The 17,695-nt window shown below is 44.6% G+C and overlaps 1 protein-coding gene across 3 annotated transcripts in view; it reads left to right on the top strand.

Moving 5' to 3' along the window:
* The window catches only part of LOC128698804 (neuronal acetylcholine receptor subunit alpha-5-like), a 169,959-nt gene that overhangs the window by 47,853 nt on the left and 104,411 nt on the right, over positions 1-17,695 (top strand). The window lies entirely within an intron of this gene.

The raw sequence follows: 17,695 nt of genomic DNA, 5'->3' as shown, positions 1-17,695 counted from the left end.
TTGTATTAAAAGTAATGTCACACATATGCCTCAGTCTGCACCACCTCTTGTCTGCGCCACAGAGACAAATCGTGGTCGTCCACCATCTCAGAGATCACCAAGAACCAGTGTACAGAGTCGTTATACACCTCGTAGTATTCATAGTACATTCAGTAACCATAGTCGGCGGAATTGTTACAACTGTGGTTTCCGTGGCCATATTGCAATTAATTGTCCTGATAGTTACCCTAAGAGACGTCGTACTGATGATGAGTACTCAGATCTTCCCTACTGTACTTATCATAGAATACATGGACATGACACATCTGAGTGTAATGCTCTCTATAACCTTCAGTACTCTAGGTCTTTCCGTGGTCGTTCCAACCGCAGAACCCGTAGAGGAAACAGATCTCGTGGTTTTCAAAATAACCAGAACCAGGCTCATTCTTTCAATTCTCAAACTAACCAGAACCAGGCTCGTTCTTCCAATTCGGGGGAATTCGAGCGCCCCAGTCAAACCGTCCCATGGTGACAGTAGGTGATAATGAGTACACCATCCCCGTTCACAATTCCTTTGAAGCCTTAAGCAGTCTCGAGAATGACAACCCTGCTGATGATGTTGCTTCACATGTCTCTGACATAGATGATTTTGGGGATGGAGTAGAACAAGTCTTTTCTGAGGACAATCCACCTTTTTGTTTGCACATAACTTCCAATGCAACCATAGGCCCTATAGTGCAAGCATCTGTTTATAATGCGCCCGTTCAATTGTTCATGGACTCTGGTGCGCAAGTCAATATTATTAGGTCTAGTTTGTTTAAGGATAAGAAGTTACGACATGTCCTTCTCGTAGAACCGACTCCCGTGTCCTCCCTTAGTGGAGTATCTGGTTCTCACATGCGTGTCCGAGGTCGGACTTCCCTAACCTTTTCTATCCAAGGTAGAGACTTCACTGTTTCCTTCCTTGTTGTCGACCAGATTACTTTCCCTGGTGACCTTCTACTGGGATTTGCTTCCATGCGAGACTTACGCATTGTACTCGACCCTTATCGATGGCATGCACAAATTGACGACTTGATCGTTCCATTCTGGGGTTACCAGCTTGGATCAGAAATCTGTTATACTGCTGCAGAGTATGATGTACGGATTAAGTCCTTACAAGCTAATGCATTCTCCAGTAGCGTACCCAAGCGGTCAGGCACTGGTAATTCTGTCACTCCCATCAGTGTTCCACCTATACCTTCAGATTTGCAGGATAGTCCGATGCCTCAAGTGTCCGAGGACGCTCAGATTGACTTGAGTGCACAACCTATCCCTGCAATGCCTGCTAGTTCGAGTAGTAGTTTCTCCACAGGGGACGCCTTGTCGGAAAACAATTACTTGCAACTAGTAATGCCATCTCTTGTTGATGTCACATGCCGTCTGCAGAAAGACGTTTCTGTTGCGGCTAGTGCTCTCACTAGAGTGTCTGTAGTTGTTCCTAGTGTTCCAGATGGTGATAACGTCCTAGTTGACAGTGATTCCTGCAAAGTAAAAGGTCTATTTGTTGAACCATCCTTACATGTTGTAAGAGATAGTAAGATCCATTTCTACCTGGCCAACACTTCTGGTCACAGTGTTCGCCTCAGAGCAAATACCAATCTTGTTGACCTTGTTCACTATCCTTACCCTGTTCAGGTAGAGGATGAGTTGTCACCTGACCAGTGGGTCGGTGCTATTTCTGCCGGGGAGACCTCATCCACTTCACTGGATCGATCTGTTCCACCAGTAGAGGAGAAAGACTTAGCTCCCACTGACTTCCCAGATGAAGTCAAGCGTTTGTTGACTCTGTTGAACAAACGTCGTAAAGCCATTGCTTTACCAGGTGAGAAGATGGGTATAACGAACTTATTGTCCCATCGTATTCCACTTGAACCTGGTACTAGACCTATCTACATACCTGCGTACAGAATGCCTCATTCACAAGTTGCTGTCGCAGAAGAATTGATCAATCAAATGCTTGATGATGGAGTTATTGCACCTAGCAATTCCCCTTGGAATGCACCCTTGATACTAGTACCTAAGAAGGATGGTACTTGGCGTCCAGTAATTGACTTTAGGAAGTTAAACGCAAAAACCATTCCAGATCGCTTTCCACTCCCTGTACTGGGTGATCTTTTACGTAATATCGGAGATAACAAAGTCTTTTCAACCCTAGATTTGTTACAAGGGTTTTGGCAAGTCCCTCTTCACGAGGACAGCCAAGAACTAACTGCATTCTCCACTCCTACAGGTCATTATCACTTCCTCCGTATGGCATTTGGATTACGATCTTCCCCTATCACGTTCTCAAGGCTCATGACTAATATCTTTAGAGGTCTCATAGGTAATGCACTTATGGTGTACTTAGATGACGTAATCGTCATGTCTAAAGACGTGGATACACACTTGAAAAGACTTGATGTAGTACTTGGTAAGCTTGAAGAAGCCAATTTAAAGATCAAACTGTCAAAATGTCAATTTTTCAGATCAGAAATTAAGTTTCTTGGTCACGTAGTCACTCCTAGAGGGGTTACGACTGACCAAAGTAAAGTAACTGCAGTACTAAATTTTCCAACTCCCAAAACTGCTGATGCCGTAAGATCCTTTGTGGGCTTAGCAGGTTTTTATAGATCTTTCATTGCCAATTTTTCTTCCATAGCTGCTCCTCTAACTGAGTTGCTTAAGAAAGATGCTCCTTTTGTTTGGACCTTCCGTCAAGAAAGAGCATTCCAAACTCTAAAAGAAAAGCTAACTTCTGCTCCAATTTTGAAATTTCCAGATTTTTCTAAGCCCTTCTATCTGACAACTGATGCTAGTTCAATTGGCATAGGTGCCGTACTAGCTCAGAAGACCGATGGCAAGTACAACGCAGTTGCATTTGCTAGCCGAGTCCTTACAAAGGCTGAACGTAATTATACAGTAACTGAGCAAGAAGCTTTAGCAATAGTATGGTCTTTAAAGCACTTCCGAGACATTATTTATCAGTACTCTGTTCATGTCTTGACAGATCATGCTCCACTGATACCCTTATTCCAGAACAAACAACCTACTGGAAGGTTAGCTAGATGGACCTTGACTATCCAAGAGTTCAATCCCACCTTTGAGCATTTACCTGGCAAGTCAAATGTAGTCGTAGATGCCTTATCGCGACATGTTAGTATAGTAACTGCAGACCCTCCATTTAGTGCTGAAGATGTAAAGAATGCTCAACGAACAGATCCCATGTGGTCTGGTGTGATACGATTCCTGCTCCAGGAAGATCTTATTCTGAATGTGAAGCCACCAGCACCCATCAGTGACTTTGTCATGAACCAAGAATTACTGTATCGAACAGCCGAGTTGGGTACTCCTAGCAGAAGAGTATACCAGTTAGTAATTCCACAGTCACTAGTGAATGTAGCCTTACAGCTAGTTCACGATGTACCAGGTGTTGCACACCCTGGTATGGATCGTTCAGTAAAACAAGCCAGATTGAAATACTTTTGGCCTCGTATGGCAACTGATATTTCTGAGTATGTTAAGAAATGTAGTGTCTGCATGCAACATAAAGGCAATGCTAATGGTCCTAATCCAATCCAAGTATATCCAACTACTAGCGAACCGTGGGAAAGAGTTGCACTAGATTTGTTAACTAATTTCCAATGTTCCCTCCAAGGTAACAAACATCTGTGTGTTATGGTAGACCATTTCACCAGATATTGCGAGTTAGTTCCTATTGCAGATAAGACTGCCGAGACAGTAGCTAAAGCGTTTAAAGAACGCATTATCTGCAGGCATACCACCCCTAAGTCCCTAGTAACAGATAATGGAGGTGAATTCTGTAATGAAATTCTTGAAAATTTGTGTACCTTGTACAAGATCTCCAAATCCACCATTGTTCCTCATCATCCTGCCAGCAATGGGTTAGCGGAACGAACCAATAAGAAAGTACTTGATGTCTTGAGAGCCACTATCAATCCCAACAGTGAAACTTGGGATGAAGTTATACCTGATGTGCAGTGTGCTATAAATTCTGCTTACAATGTTTCTATAGGTGACACTCCACATTATGCATTGTATGGTGTAGATAAACGTTTGCCTTATGAGTTGTTGTATTCTAATCCGAAACCAAATTACAACCCTGATGATTTCATAGCAACTCGTACCAGCTTAGCTCAAAGTGTTTTTAGAAGAATCCGTGAAACACTTCATAAATCAACAGCTGAATTTACAAGAGTCGCAAACACTCGAGTAAAGCCATCCAAAATCAAAGTAGGTTCGAGAGTTATGCTGATTAACTTTAACAAAACGTCTGCAATGCCAAAGCTTGATCAAAAGTTTGTTGGTCCTTATCGAGTAGTTGAACATATCACTGGTAATAAGTATAAGGTTAGAGAGATTAGTACTGGTCAGTATAAAGAATCGCATTTGGATCATATGAAGTTAGTATGTGATGATAATGATGTTCCAACCCAGACTAATGTGACAGACTCTGACAATCCTCCTGATCCTGTACTCTCTTCCTCTGATACTCAGTCAGACGATCAACCTGAATGTCGTTATTCCCTACGTACACGACAGGTATTGAGAAATCCTCAAGTATCATTTGTAACTTCCAATTCAGATTTGCCTCAAATACAGCATGAGTTAGCCAATGCTACAGAGTTTGATCCTCCCAGAGATGACACCCATTCTGCATATGCCAATCTTACCCTAGCAGAGTTGGGGTTAAATGTAAATAACCTGTATAGATGAATAATTACAGTATCAACTTATCAGTATTCAAGAATTTTTTTTTTGTGTTCATGTTCTCTCCGCATTCTGAGAGTTAACAGTCTAGATTTGCGTGCACCGAATCTGCCTTTCTGTTAAACACACTTTCTTTGTATATATTCCTTCCTCAGAATCCGTAGATCACATGAATACAGATCGATCGATCAAAATTTATTTTATGATAGAGCAGGTGGTACTGGGTAGGTGAAGGTAGAGGAGCAGGTGGTACTGGGTAGGTGAAGGTAGAGGAGCAAGTGGTACTGGGTAGGTGAAGGTAGAGGAGCAAGTGGTACTGGGTAGGTGAAGGTAGAGGAGCAGGTGGTACTGGGTAGGTGAAGGTAGAGGAGCAGGTGGTACTGGGTAGGTGAAGGTAGAGGAGCAGGTGGTACTGGGTAGGTGAAGGTAGAGGAGCAGGTGGTACTGGGTAGGTGAAGGTAGAGGAGCAGGTGGTACTGGGTAGGTGAAGGTAGAGGAGCAGGTGGTACTGGGTAGGTGAAGGTAGAGGAGCAGGTGGTACTGGGTAGGTGAAGGTAGAGGAGCAGGTGGTACTGGGTAGGTGAAGGTAGAGGAGCAGGTGGTACTGGGTAGGTGAAGGTAGAGGAGCAGGTGGAACTGGGTAGGTGAAGGTAGAGGAGCAGGTGGTATTGGGTAGGTGAAGGTAGAGGAGCAGGTGGTACTGGGTAGGTGAAGGTAGAGGAGCAGGTGGTACTGGGTAGGTGAAGGTAGAGGAGCAGGTGGTACTGGGTAGGTGAAGGTAGAGGAGCAGGTGGTACTGGGTAGGTGAAGGTAGAGGAGCAGGTGGTACTGGGTAGGTGAAGGTAGAGGATCAGGTGATACTGGGTAGGTGAAGGTAGAGGAGCAGGTGGTACTGGGTAGGTGAAGGTAGAGGAGCAGGTGGTACTGGGTAGGTGAAGGTAGAGGAGCAGGTGGTACTGGGTAGGTGAAGGTAGAGGATCAGGTGATACTGGGTAGGTGAAGGTAGAGGATCAGGTGATACTGGGTAGGTGAAGGTAGAGGATCAGGTGATACTGGGTAGGTGAAGGTAGAGGATCAGGTGATACTGGGTAGGTGAAGGTAGAGGATCAGGTGATACTGGGTAGGTGAAGGTAGAGGATCAGGTGATACTGGGTAGGTGAAGGTAGAGGAGCAGGTGATACTGGGTAGGTGAAGGTAGAGGATCAGGTGATACTGGGTAGGTGAAGGTAGAGGAGCAGGTGATACTGGGTAGGTGAAGGTAGAGGATCAGGTGATACTGGGTAGGTGAAGGTAGAGGATCAGGTGATACTGGGTAGGTGAAGGTAGAGGATCAGGTGATAGTGGGTAGGTGAAGGTAGAGGATCAGGTGATACTGGGTAGGTGAAGGTAGAGGATCAGGTGATACTGGGTAGGTGAAGGTAGAGGATCAGGTGGTACTGGGTAGGTGAAGGTAGAGGATCAGGTGATACTGGGTAGGTGAAGGTAGAGGATCAGGTGGTACTGGGTAGGTGAAGGTAGAGGATCAGGTGATACTGGGTAGGTGAAGGTAGAGGATCAGGTGGTACTGGGTAGGTGAAGGTAGAGGATCAGGTGGTACTGGGTAGGTGAAGGTAGAGGATCAGGTGGTACTGGGTAGGTGAAGGTAGAGGATCAGGTGGTACTGGGTAGGTGAAGGTAGAGGATCAGGTGGTACTGGGTAGGTGAAGGTAGAGGAGCAGGTGATACTAGCTAGGTGAAGGTAGAGGAGCAGGTGGTACTGGGTAGGTGAAGGTAGAGGATCAGGTGATACTGGGTAGGTGAAGGTAGAGGATCAGGTGGTACTGGGTAGGTGAAGGTAGAGGAGCAGGTGGTACTGGGTAGGTGAAGGTAGAGGATCAGGTGATACTGGGTAGGTGAAGGTAGAGGAGCAGGTGGTACTGGGTAGGTGAAGGTAGAGGATCAGGTGGTAGTGGGTAGGTGAAGGTAGTTAATATTACAGTTACATTTAAAACTTGAATTATAGAAACTCAATATATTACTTTGAATGTATTATCTCACTGCCACCCATTTCTTTCATTTCAATGTCCTCATTTCTTTCATTTCAATGTCCTCATTTCTTTCATTTCAATGTCCTCATTTCTTTCATTTCAATGTCCTCATTTCTTTCATTTCAATGTCCTCATTTCTTTCATTTCAATGCCCCCCATTTCTTTCATTTCAATGTCCTCATTTCTTTCATTTCAATGCCCCCCATTTCTTTCATTTCAATGTCTCCCATTTCTTTCAATTCTGAACATTAAAATTATCGCGATAACGTCAAACGTATGAACTACTGTCACATTGATAAATAACAAACTCCGTGTTTAGATTTAACCTTACACTAAAAAGTTAGGTTATTTTAGGTTAGGGAACGTTAAGTTATGCCAGGCGAGGATGGATTAGGTTATGCCAGGCGTGGATGGATTAGGTAATGCCAGGCGAGGATGGATTAGGTTATGCCAGGCGAGGATGGATTAGGTTATGCCAAACGAGGCTGGGTTAGGTTAGGTTATGCCAGGCGATAATGGGTTAGGTTAGGTTATGCCAGGCGAGGATGGGTTAGGTTATGCCAGGCGAGGATGGGTTAGGTTATGCCAGGCGAGGATGGATTAGGTTATGCCAAACGAGGCTGAGTTAGGTTAGGTTATGCCAGGCGAGGATGGGTTAGGTTATACCAGGCGAGGATGGGTTAGGTTATGCCAGGCGAGGATGGATTAGGTTATGCCAAACGAGGCTGAGTTAGGTTAGGTTATGACAGGCGAGGATGGGTTAGGTTATGCCAGGCGAGGATGGGTTAGGTTATGCCAGGCGAGGATGGGTTAGGTTATGCCAGGCGAGGATGGGTTAGGTTACGCCAGGCGAGGCTGGGTTAGGTTAGGTTATGCCAGGCGAGGATGGGTTAGGTTAGGTTATGCCAGGCGAGGATGGGTTAGGTTATGCCAGGCGAGGATGGGTTAGGTTACGTTATGCAAGGCGAGGATGGGTTAGGATAGGTTATGCCAGGCGAGGATGGGTTAAGTTACTTTATGCCAGGCGAAGATGGGCTAGTTTAGGTTATGCCAGGGGAGGCTGGGTTAGGTTAGGTTATGCAAGGCGAGGATGGGTTAGGTTAGGTTATGCCAGGCGAGGCTGGGTTAGGTTAGGTTATGCCAGGCGAGGATGGGTTAGGTTATGCCAGGCGAGGATGGGTTAGGTTAGGTTATGCCAGGCAAGGCTAGGTTAAGTTAGGTTATGCCAAACGAGGATGAGTTAGGTTATGCCAGGCGAAGATAGGTTAGGTTAGGTTATGCCAGGCGAGGATGGGTTAGGTTAGATTATGCCAGGCGAGGCTGGGATAGGTTAGGTTATGCCAGGCGAGGATGGGTTAGGTTAGGTTATGCCAGGCGAGGATGGGTTAGGTTAGGTTATGCCAGGCGAGAATGGGTTAGGTTAGGTTATGCCAGGCGAGGATGGGTTAGGTTATGCCAGGTGAGGATGGGTTAGGTTAGGTTATGCCAGGCGAGGATGGGTTAGGTTAGGTTATGCCAGGCGAGGCTGGGTTAAGTTAGGTTATGCCAGGCAAGGTTGGATTAGGTTAGGTTATGCCAGGCGAGGATGGGTTAGGTTAGGTTATGCCAGGCGAGGATGGGTTAGGTTAGGTTATGCCAGGCGAGGATGGGTTAGGTTATGCCAGGCGAGGATGGGTTAGGTTAGGTTATGCCAGGCGAGGCTGGGTTAGGTTAGGTTATGCCAGGCGAGGATGGGTTAGGTTAGGTTATGCCAGGCGAGGATGGGTTAGGTTAGGTTATGCCAGGTGAGGATGGGTTAGGTTAAGAACATAAGAACATAAGAACGAAGGAACACTGCAGAAGGCCTACTGGCCCATGCGAGGCAGGTCCAAGTCCCTACCGGCTTAAGCCAATGCACCCAACCTAGTCAGGTCAGGTCACATTGACTCAAGGGAGGAACACGGCAACCGACCCGTTAGCACAAGCTATCAGGTCTAACTCACACCCACCCACATCTACTCATGTATTTATCCAACCTATTTTTAAAGCTACACAACGTTCTGGCCTCTATAACGGTACTTGGGAGTTTGTTCCACTCATCCACAACTCTATTACCAAACCAGTACTTTCCTATATCCCTCCTGAATCTGAATTTTTCCAACTTAAAACCATTGCTGCGAGTCCTGTCTAGGCTAGATATTATCAGCACACTATTTACATCCCCTTTATTTATTCCTGTCTTCCACTTATAAACCTCAATCATATCCCCCCTAATTCTACGTCTTTCTAGAGAGTGCAGTTTCAGGGCCCTTAGTCTATCCTCATAGGGAAGGTTTCTGATACATGGGATCATCTTTGTCATCCTCCTTTGTACATTTTCCAGAGAATTTATATCCATTCTGTAATACGGTGACCAAAACTGTGCAGCATAATCTAAATGAGGCCTAACCAAGGATGTATAGAGTTGAAGAACAACCTGAGGACTCCTATTATTTATGCTTCTTGATATGAAGCCAAGGATTCTATTAGCTTTATTGCGAACACTTATGCACTGTTGTCTTGGTTTCAGATTACTGCTAACCAGAACTCCTAAATCTTTTTCGCAATCCGTAATATTAAGATCTACATTATTTAGTTTATATGTGGCATGGTTATTGTCCTGTCCAACATTTAGAACTTTGCATTTGTCTATATTAAACTGCATCTGCCACTTCTCCGACCACTGCATCAGTCTATTCAAATCTTCCTGGAGTGCTCGAATGTCCTCGTCAGAATGAATTCGACGGCCTATTTTGGTGTCATCGGCAAACTTGCCGATGTCGCTCTTTATGCCCTCATCTATGTCGTTTATGTAGATTGTGAACAGCAGGGGGCCCAACACTGACCCCTGTGGAACACCGCTCGTGACGCTTCCCCACTCTGATTTCTCCCCATTTATGCAAACTCTCTGCTGCCTATTTGTCAACCATGCCTCTATCCAGGAAAAAATTTCTCCTCCTATTCCATGTGCTTTAATTTTCCTCAATAGTCTCTGATGTGGGACCCTGTCAAAAGCCTTACTGAAGTCCATATACACAATATCATATTCGTTACCATGATCTACCTCCTCAAATACCTTAGTGAAAAAAGTTAATAAATTCGTAAGGCAGGAACGTCCCTTTGTAAAACCATGCTGAGATTCGTTGATTAATTTATGCTTTTCAAGGTGGCTACGAACTGCCTCGGCAATTATTGATTCCATAAATTTTCCCACTATGGAGGTTAGGCTTATTGGTCTATAGTTCGAAGCTAAGGACCTGTCACCTGTTTTGAAAATAGGTATCACATTTGCCATTTTCCACTTATCTGGCACCATGCCAGTTTGTAGTGATATGTTGAAAAGATTAGCCAAAGGTGTGCTAAGCTCCTCTTTACATTCCTTTAGAACCCTTGCATACAGTTCATCAGGGCCTGGGGATTTGTTAGGTTTTAATTTATCTATTTGCCTAAGGACCATGTCACTTGTGACCCTAATAGTGCACAGTTTATTATCGTCCTGTTCTACATAATTTATCATTACTGGAATATCACTGGTATCCTCCTGTGTAAAAACTGAGAGGAAGTATGTGTTAAAAATTCTACACATTTCCTTATCACTGTCAGTGAGCTGACCCGAGGAACTTTTGAGTGGGCCTATCTTGTCCCTGATCTTACTTCTGTATACCTGAAAGAATCCTTTTGGGTTAGTCTTCGATTCTCTTGCAACTTTAACCTCATAATCTCTTTTTGCTTTTCTAATTCCCTTTTTTATTTCTCTCTTTAACTGAATATATCGATTTCTTAATTGCCCCTCTCCTCTTTTGATTTGCCTATATATGCCTCTCTTTTGACCAATCAGATATTTTAATCTATTGTTCATCCATTTAGGATCATTTTTGTTTGATCTGATTTCCCTATTTGGAACATAATTTGACTGAGCAGCTAGAACTATGCCCTGGAAAGCATCATATCGGCAACCATCACCACCTACCTGACCCCTAGTCAGGTCATTCCAGTTCAGGTTATTCCAGGAGAGGCTGGGTTAGGTTAGGTTATGCCAGGCGAGGATGGGTTAGGTTAGGTTATGCCAGGCGAGGATGGGTTAGGTTATGCCAGGCGAGGATGGGTTAGGTAAGGTTATGCCAGGCGAGGATGGGTTTGGTTAATTTATGCCAGGCGAGAATGGGTTAGGTTAGGTTATACCAGGCGGGGCTGGGTTAGGTAAGGTTATGCCAGGTGAGGATGGGTTAGGTTAGGTTATGCCAGGCGAGGATTGGTTAGGTTAGGTTATGCCAAGCGAGAATAGGTTAGGTTAGGTTATGCCAGGCGAGGCTGAGTTAGGTTAGGTTATGCCAGGCGAGGCTGGGTTAGGTTAGGTTATGCCAGGCGAGGATGGGTTAGGTTAGGTTATGCCAGGCGATGTTGGGTTAGGTTAGGTTATGCCAGGCGAGGATGGGTTAGATTAGGTAATGCCAGGCGAAGCTGAGCTAGGTTAGTTTATGCCAGGCGAGGATGGGTTAGGTTAGGTTATGCCAGGCGAGGCTGAGTTAGGTTAGATTATGCTAGGCGAGGATGGGTTAGGTTAGGTTATGCCAGGCGAGGATAGGTTGGGTTAATTTATGCCAGGCGAGGATAGGTTAGGTTAGGTTATGCCAGGCGAGGCTGAGTTAAGTTAGGTTATGCCAGACGAGGATGGGTTAGGTTACGTTATGCCAGGCGAGGATAGGTTACGTTAATTTATGCCAGGCGAGGATAGGTTAGGTTAGGTTATGCCAGGCGAGGCTGAGTTAGGTTAGGTTATGCCAGGCGAGGCTGAGTTAGGTTAGGTTATGCCAGGCGAGGCTGGGTTAGGTTAGGTTATGCCAGGCGAGGATGGGTTAGGTTAGGTTATGCCAGGCGAGGTTGGGTTAGGTTAGGTTATGCCAGGCGAGGATGGGTTAGGTTAGGTAATGCCAGGCGAGGCTGAGTTAGGTTAGGTTATGCCAGGCGAGGATGGGTTAGGTTAGGTTATGCCAGGCGAGGCTGAGTTAGGTTAGGTTATGCCAGGCGAGGATAGGTTAGGTTAGGTTATGCCAGACGAGGATAGGTTAGGTTAATTTATGCCAGGCGAGGATAGGTTAGGTTAGGTTATGCCAGGCGAGGCTGAGTTAGGTTAGGTTATGCCAGGCGAGGATGGGTTAGGTTAGGTTATGCCAGGCGAGGCTGAGTTAGGTTATTTTATGCCAGGCGAGGATGGGTTAGGTTAGGTTATGCCAGGCGAGGATAGGTTAGGTTAATTTATGCCAAGCGAGGATAGATTAGGTTAGGTTATCCCAGGCGAGGATGAGTTATTTTAGGTTATGCCAGGTGAGAATGGGTTAGGTTAGGTTATGTCAGGCGAGGCTGAGTTAGGTTAGGTTATGCCAGGCGAGGCTGGGTTAGGTTAGGGTATGCCAGTCGATTCTGGGTTAGGTTAGGTTATGCCAGGCGAGGCTGGGTTAGGTTAGGTTATGCCAGGCGAGGCTGGGTTAGGTTAGGTTATGCCAGGCGAGGATGTTTTATTTTTAGGTTATGCCAGGCGAGGATGGGTTAGGTTAGGTTATGCCAGGCGAGGATGTTTTTTTTTAGGTTATGCCAGGCGAGGATGGGTTAGGTTAGGTTATGCCAGGTGAGGCTGGGTTAGGTTAGGTTATGCCAGGTGAGGATGGGTTAGGTTAGGTTATGCCAGGCGAGGATGGGTTAGGTTAGGTAATGCCAGGCGAGGCTGAGTTAGGTTAGGTTATGCCAGGCGAGGATGGGTTAGGTTAGGTTATGCCAGGCGAGGCTGAGTTAGGTTAGGTTATGCCAGGCGAGGATAGGTTAGGCTAATTTATGCCAGGCGAGGATAGGTTAGGTTAGGTTATGCCAGGCGAGGCTGAGTTAGGTTAGGTTAGGTTATGCCAGGCGAGGATGGGTTAGGTTAGGTTATGCCAGGCGAGGCTGAGTTAGGTTAGGTTATGCCAGGCGAGGATGGGTTAGGTTAGGTTATGCCAGGCGAGGATAGGTTAGGTTAATTTATGCCAGGCGAGAATAGGTTAGGTTAGGTTATGCCAGGCGAGGCTGAGTTAGGTGAGGTTATGCCAGGCGAGGCTGAGTTAGGTTAGGTTATGCCAAGCGAGGCTGGGTTAGGTTAGGGTATGCCAGTCGATTCTGGGTTAGGTTAGGTTATGCCAGGCGAGGCTGGGTTAGGTTAGGTTATGCGAGGCGAGGATGGGTTAGGTTAGGTTATGCCAGGCGAGGATGGGTTATTTTAGGTTATGCCAGGCGAGGATGGGTTAGGTTAGGTTATGCGAGGCGAGGATGGGTTAGGTTAGGTTATGCCAGGCGAGGATGGGTTATTTTAGGTTATGCCAGGAGAGGATGGGTTAGGTTAGGTTATGCCACGTGAGGCTGGATTAGGTTAGGTTATGCCAGGTGAGGATGGGTTAGGTTAGGTTATGCCAGGCGAGGATGGGTTAGGTTAGGTTATGCCAGGTGAGGCTGGGTTAGATTAGGTTATGCCAGGCGAGGATGGGTTAGTTTAGGTTATGCCAGGCGAGGATGGGTTAGGTTAGGTTATGCCAGGTGAGGATGGGTTAGGTTAGGTTATGCCAGGTGAGGCTGGGTTAGGTTAGGTTATGCCAGGCGAGGCTGGGTTAGGTTAGGTTATGCCAGCCGAGGATGGGTTAGGTTAGGTAATGCCAGGCGATGCTGGGTTAGGTAAGGTTATTCCAGGAGAGGCTGGGTTAGGTTAGGTTATGCCAGGCGAGGATGGGTTAGGTTAGGTTATGCCAGGCGAGGATGGGTTAGGTAATGCCCGGCGAGGATGGGTTAGGTTATTTTATGCGAGGCGAAGATGGGTTAGGTTAGCTTATGTCAGGCGAGGATGGGTTAGGTTATGCCAGGCGAGGATGGGTTAGGTTATGCCAGGCGAGGCTGGGTTTGGTAAGGTTATTCCATTAGAGGCTGGGTTAGGTAAGGTTATGCCAGGCGAGGATGGGTTAGGTAAGGTTATGCCAGGCGAGGCCGGGTTAAGTTGGGTTTATGCCAGGCGAGGCTGGGTTAGGTTAGGTTATGCCAGGCGAGGCTGGGTTAGGTAAGGTTATGCCAGGTGAGGCTGGGTTAGGTAAGGTTATGCCAAGAGAGGCTGGGTTAGGTAAGGTTATGCCAGGAGAGGCTGGGTTAGGTTAGGTTATGCCAGGAGAGGATGGGTTAGGTTAGGTTATGCCAGGAGAGGCTGGGTTAGGTTAGGTTATGTCAGGCGAGGCTGGGTTAGGTAAGGTTATGTCAGGAGAGGCTGGGTTAGGTTAGGTTATGCCAGGAGAGGCTGGGTTAGGTTAGGCTATGCCAGGAGAGGCTGGGTTAGGTTAGGTTATGCCAGTAGAGGCTGGGTTAGGTTAGGTTATGCCAGGAGAGGCTGGGTTAGGTTAGGTTATGCCAGGAGAGGCTGGGTTAGGTTAGGTTATGCCAGGAGAGGCTGGGTTAGGTTAGGTTATGCCAGGAGAGGCTGGGTTAGGTTAGGTTATGCCAGGAGAGGCTGGGTTAGGTTAGGTTATGCCAGGAGAGGCTGGGTTAGGTTAGGTTATGCCAGAAGAGGCTGGGTTAGGTTAGGTTATGCCAGGAGAGGCTGGGTTAGGTTAGGTTATGCCAGGAGAGCCTGGGTTAGGTTAGGTTATGCCAGGAGAGGCTGGGTTAGGTTAGGTTATGCCAGGAGAGGCTGGGTTAGGTTAGGTTATGCCAGGAGAGGCTGGGTTAGGTTAGGTTATGCCAGGAGAGGCTGGGTAAGGTTAGGTTATGCCAGGAGAGGCTGGGTTAGGTTAGGTTATGCCAGGAGAGGCTGGGTAAGGTTAGGTTATGCCAGGAGAGGCTGGGTTAGGTTAGGTTATGCCAGGAGAGGCTGGGTAAGGTTAGGTTATGCCAGGAGAGGCTGGGTTAGGTTAGGTTATGCCAGGAGAGGCTGGGTTAGGTTAGGTTATGCCAGGAGAGGCTGGGTTAGGTCACGTCAAGTAACTGACAGTCACTGGCAACTTTTTTATCCTCGAAATTTTGCACACTAAAAACAGTTAATATTATCAACCTGTGTCTTGCTCTTGTAAAATTCATAAACATATCACAAAATTTAGCCAACTTCGACCTCTGTTTTTTGTCCACATAGAATCCACAACAATCTCTATAATCCACAAGAATTATTATAATCCACAACAATCACTAACAACTCACTATAACCCACACCAATCACTATAATCCACAACAATCACTATTAACTCACTATAATCCACAACAATGACTATCAACTCACTATAATCCACAACAATCACTAACAACTCATTGTAATCCACAAGAATGACTATAATCCACAACAATCACTAACAACTCACTATAATCCACAACAATCACTAACAACTCACTATAATCCACAACAATGACTATCTACTCACTATAATGCACAACAATCACTAACAACTCATTGTAATCCACAAGAATGACTATAATCCACAACAATCACTAACAACTCTCTATAATCCACAACAATCACTAGCAACACATTATAATCCACAACAATCACTAACAACTCACTATAATCCACAAGAATCACTAACAACTCACTATAATCCACAACAATCACTAACAACTCACTGTAATCCACAACAATCACTAACAACTCACTATAATCCACAACAATCACTAACAACTCACTATAATCCACAACAATCACTAACAACTCACTACAATCCACAACAATCACTAACAACTCACTATAATCCACAACAATCACTAACAACTCACTATAATCCACAACAATCACTAACAACTCACTATAATCCACAACAATCTCGAAGAACTCACTATAATCCACAACAATCACTAACAACTCACTATAATCCACAACAATCGCTAATTCACTATAATCCACAACAATCACTAACAACTCACTATAATCCACAACAATCACTAACAACTCACTATAATCCACAACAATCGCTAACTCACTATAATCCATAACAATCACTAACAACTCACTATAATCCACAACAATCACTAACAACTCACTATAATCCACAACAATCACTAACAACTCACTATAATCCACAACAATCGCTAACTCACTATAATCCATAACAATCACTAACAACTCACTATAATCCACAACAATCACTAACAACTCACTATAATCCACAACAATCACTAACAACTCACTATAATCCACAACAATCGCTAACTCACTATAATCCATAACAATCACTAACAACTCACTATAATCCACAACAATCACTAACAACTCACTATAATCCACAACAATCACTAACAACTCACTATAATCCACAACAATCACTAACTCACTATAATCCACAATATTCACCAACAACTCACTACAATCACTAACAACTCACTATAATCCACAATATTCACCAACAACTCACTACAATCACTAACAACTCACTATAATCCACAATATTCACCAACAACTCACTACAATCACTAACAACTCACTACAATCACTAACAACTCACTATAATCCACAATATTCACCAACAACTCACTACAATCACTAACAACTCATCACAATATTTAACAACTTACTACAATCACAACAATCACTAATGACTCACTATCAACACTAAAAAATCACAGCAGTCGCCAACTTTATTTTATCTACACTAAACACAGTAAATTTAAAAACAGCAAAACTTATCAAAAAATGAATCACCAGGATGTTAACTCCTACATCCACCCTTAATGAATCACCAGGATGTTAACTCCTACATCCATCCTTAATAAATCACCAGGATGTTAACTCTTACATCCACCCTTAATGAATCACCAGGATGTTAACTCCTACATCCATCCTTAATGAATCACCAGGATGTTAACTCCTATATCCATCCTTAATGAATCACCAGGATGTTAACTCCTACATCCATCCTTAATGAATCACCAGGATGTTAACTCCTATATCCATCCTTAATGAATCACCAGGATGTTAACTCCTACATCCATCCTTAATGAATCACCAGGATGTTAACTCCTATATTCATCCTTAATGAATCACCAGGATGTTAACTCCTACATCCATCCTTAATGAATCACCAGGATGTTAACTCCTACATCCACCCTTAATGAATCACCAGGATGTTAACTCCTACATCCATCCTTAATGAATCACCAGGATGTTAACTCTTACATCCATCCTTAATGAATCACCAGGATGTTAACTCCTACATCCATCCTTAATGAATCACCAGGATGTTAACTCCTATATCCATCCTTAATGAATCACCAGGATGTTAACTCCTACATCCATCCTTAATGAATCACCAGGATGTTAACTCCTATATCCATCCTTAATGAATCACCAGGATGTTAACTCCTACATCCACCCTTAATGAATCACCAGGATGTTAACTCCTACATCCATCCTTAATGAATCACCAGGATGTTAACTCTTACATCCATCCTTAATGAATCACCAGGATGTTAACTCCTACATCCATCCTTAATGAATCACCAGGATGTTAACTCCTATATCCATCCTTAATGAATCACCAGGATGTTAACTCCTACATCCATCCTTAATGAATCACCAGGATGTTAACTCTTACATCCATCCTTAATGAATCACCAGGATGTTAACTCTTACATCAATCCTTAATGAATCACCAGGATGTTAACTCTTACATCCATCCTTAATGAATCACCAGGATGTTAACTCTTACATCCATCCTTAATGAATCACCAGGATGTTAACTCCTATATCCATCCTTAATGAATCACCAGGATGTTAACTCTTACATCCATCCTTAATGAATCACCAGGATGTCAACTCCTACATCCATCCTAAATGAATCACCAGGATGTTAACTCCTATATCCATCCTTAATGAATCACCAGGATGTTAACTCCTACATCCATCCTTAATGAAGCACCAGGATGTTAACTCCTATATC

Source organism: Cherax quadricarinatus, chromosome 59, assembly GCF_038502225.1.
Source record: "Cherax quadricarinatus isolate ZL_2023a chromosome 59, ASM3850222v1, whole genome shotgun sequence".
Lineage (NCBI taxonomy): Eukaryota > Metazoa > Arthropoda > Malacostraca > Decapoda > Parastacidae > Cherax > Cherax quadricarinatus.
This window is presented reverse-complemented; position numbering and strand designations above follow the sequence as displayed.